We start from the raw sequence: 3,582 nt of genomic DNA on the forward strand, positions 1-3,582 counted from the left end.
AGGAGCTGACGCATTGTCTCTTCGTCTCAAAGCTTGTCCGTCCCCGACGACGAAGCCTGCTCTTTCCTTCGAAAAGGCTCTCCCCTTTACATGCGTATCGCACAAACCATTCGCGCAGCCCGACGTGCGTCGCGGGTCGTCGCGGAGTCCAGATACCGCACACGAGACCCTGTCATTCAACCTATGCTGTAATGATCAGATTTGAGCGGCATTGGCTCGATGCCCACGTGCGACCTTAAGGCATTATGTCCAGTCAACGCACTTACAAGCACAGTAGGTGCATGGTCGCGGTAGTAATCTTCTACTGTCTCGGCCGGGTTATCAGCCATGGACCCAAACTGCTCTTTACGTACGTGGCCGTCAGTCCTGCATGCGCACGTGATTTAACGCCCAGTCGTGGATGAGGTCTGCTGGTACAAACAAAAGCGTGGACACGGAATTGGAGGACGAGGTCAAGGAAGTCGGCACACAGGTGAAGATTAAGTGAAGATGTAAATGAACAGGGGTATATCCAAGTAAGGGGGGCCTTACCGTCTTTTTTTTTTTCGTTTTTTTACAAGGGTGCCACCTGCCCCGCACCCCTCCGTCTCCGGGTGAATGTGCGGCCTCCCTCCTCTTCCGAAAGTATTCCTGCCTACGCCATTGGTAGGCCACCAGGAGTCATAAAAAAAGAATGTGGGTGAGAGACAATAATTTGCATACAAAGGAAGGCAACCAGAACGAGCATAGATACTTACAAGTATATCGAGAAAGATATAAGAAAAGGGAACGTGCATAATAACACAAAGCTAAGCGTCTTGTTATTTGAGGCCCGAGCTGGTTGCCTAAGGACGAAAGCATAGCGGAGCAAATATTCGCAACAGCATGAAGCATGTGTCTGGAGCAGCAACAATACCACAGCTGCTCAGCACATCCTGATGACATGCGAAGGTGTTCACCAAGCCAAAACCATACGTAACGGCCACCTTCAAGAAGCGCTGGTATTCTAAGCGGATGGAATCATTAATTGACCATAAGTCACGATAAGCGAGAGAGGTTTAGAGCATTGGTGAAAACAAATATAGGATTGATAGCGGCGGATCAATTACCGCCTAACTGTACAAGGTAGATATAGAGGTTTTAATGAAGATAATAAAGATGAATACGACATAGGTAAAACGGTACATTGATAACAATGTATAGATTACCTCATTAGCTGGAGCAGGCTAGGTGAGTATTTGTTACCGCCTCGATTTGAAGGGGACGCGAATAACTCACCATTACTGAAACACGAGAGAGGAGCTCGGTTTCATTAACGCCTCATTCATGACACGTTTCGGTTGTGGCAATATGGCGTGTCGCTACATTTTATTGCGATAGCAATTATATGGACACTTCAACCGGATTTCTGCCGTCGGCGTCGCCGTCGCCGTGAGGTTTCGTATAGATAAAATCTTCGCCGCGCGCCGTATGCCCCAGCGGAAGCGTGCGGGGACGCGCGCTATCACGGAGAGCGAACGCACTCAATCTCCCACGCGCAAGCAAGGAAGCGGAAAGCCAGCGCCGGAGGGAGCAGGGGGGGGGGGGCACTTTTACGCTGCCAACAACCGCGCTCGTCGCTCGTCCGCACAGTCTCTAATCTCTCCCACGCGCAAGCAAGGAAGCGGTAAGCCAGCGCCGGAGGGAGCGGAGGGGGGAGGGGGGGGGGCGCACTTCTACCATAGAGAAAGAAATTCAACAAGAGGGGACACTCGGCAAAAACTGGCAACAGGAAACACGTCACCCTACGTCACGCTATACTTTTGACACCGAACGTTAGCTGCCGCGAGCATCGAAAAAAAAGAAAGTGAACTTAAGTTAACAGGCATTTATTTATTTTTTTAATTCTTTCCCGCGAAAACTAAAACGTTTTGCGTATAAATGAACTTAAGCTTTGCGACTTATTTTCCTTGCTTTACCTAGCCACAGGTCAGTGACGCGCCAGATACATGCGTCATCCGCCAGACACTCCCCCGAAGCCAGCGAGGATGGCTGCGCGCGCGTTTGAGCGCTCGCGCGCGGCGACCCGTCTGTCTCCTTCTTTTTTAAATGTAACCTGGTTTATTGGGCTCTCGGCGTATTCTTGCGTTCCTTCTGCACTGGGACAAGACACCACTGCACTATTGAACTACGGCAAGGTGAGAAATCTTGTTTCACAGTCTACGACGCAATTAGGCTTACGGCACGGGACCGAGACTTAAGACGCAGTTAGCGAAAAACAGCTCGGCCATCCTGGCGCAGTTAATTTGAGTTAATTAATCGTGCTGAGACATGTTTCCGACGCTTCCTATGGGACTATTGTAACTTATTTCGGTTTTTGAGCCACACTGGCTGCACAGGGCGCCGTGTCGCAGTTAGCGAGAACTCAGCCGTGGTGTGTAGTCTAGTGCATCTTGCTAGAAGTTTGTGCCGCTTTCTCTGACGCCAGACATTACTGAAAAGTAATTTCGTTACTTTCTGGGGTACTTTTGAGGCACGCTGGCCGCACAGCGCGCTGTGACGCAGTTAGCGATAAGCAGCTCAGCCGTGGTGATAAAGTTTGGCGTGTAATGAATCTTAGAGGGACAAGTCTGTGACGTTTTTTGTGGCTCCGCAACAACATATATCCTTCTTTCGGTACTCACGCCTGTTGAAAACGCGATGGCCGATTGCCAAGAGTGATAACATGGGGTGTTCTGCTGGCGCCGGCAGAACACGCGAACGACGAACATATCAGAAACTAGTAATTCGATAATTACGTCTTCTAAAGGACTGAAAAAAAAGCATTGCACCCACGCATTTGTCTTGAGAGCCTGTTGCGTCCGTCTCTATGTATGTAGCGTTCCGTCGCGTCGCCCGAGGCCAAGTTTTGGAAACGCGAAGTCGCTCGTGTATTTGTGCTGCCAAAGTGCAGGAAATAATTCTCGGAAATGGGGGAACGCTTGGAATTCAGATGTTTTCATATATGTTTGGGATGAGTCGGGTATTTTCTACGCCATGTATGTAAAAGCGAATTGCTTTTTGTAAGGCCGCCCATTAACCTCTTTCGCACGTTTCGCCTCGCAGTATTCCTATGTCTAAATACCAAAATGACTCATGCTTGTAACATGCTGTTACGTGCTTGCAAATGTGACATGCTTGTAATTTACTTTTTTTTTTCAGCTGGTACCGTCCGGTGGAGCTTCATACAGGAACTACTGCCTTACCTGCTGGTGTCACAACGTTGGATGAACGCACGAAAAGCGCGGAATGAGCTTTTATAGAGAGCAAAATAAATATTTCCTCATTGCACAAAAGGTCTTGCGTCTACTTTGTGAAATTGCACGTGGCACAGATTCGATGGGACTTTACGAGATCGTTCGCAATCATTTTTTACTAAATAATAAACCGATTTTGCACGAAGAGCACAAAAAACAAAGGAAAATGGGGGGGGGGGGGGGGGCGCAGCCGGCGTGCTAGGTTGCGTTCAAAATACGCGCGCCCAAAACCGAAACCGGAAGTGATGCAAGCGATCGACACCGACCGCTTGGCACGCTGCAGTCAATTCGGCCGCTGGGCCCTATGGGAGTGTCCCCTCTTGTTGAA

General features: G+C 49.4%; 1 long non-coding RNA gene across 1 annotated transcript; it reads left to right on the forward strand.

Moving 5' to 3' along the window:
- Positions 1-1,702: 1,702 nt before the first annotated feature.
- LOC125940653 (uncharacterized) lies at positions 1,703-3,293 on the forward strand. Its single transcript, XR_007463851.1, has 2 exons — positions 1,703-2,156; positions 3,160-3,293. It is a non-coding gene; the product is annotated as an uncharacterized LOC125940653 (long non-coding RNA).
- The last annotated feature ends 289 nt before the right edge of the window (positions 3,294-3,582 follow it).

The sequence above is a fragment of the Dermacentor silvarum genome, chromosome 10 (genome assembly GCF_013339745.2).
Source record: "Dermacentor silvarum isolate Dsil-2018 chromosome 10, BIME_Dsil_1.4, whole genome shotgun sequence".
In the NCBI taxonomy this organism is placed as follows: domain Eukaryota; kingdom Metazoa; phylum Arthropoda; class Arachnida; order Ixodida; family Ixodidae; genus Dermacentor; species Dermacentor silvarum.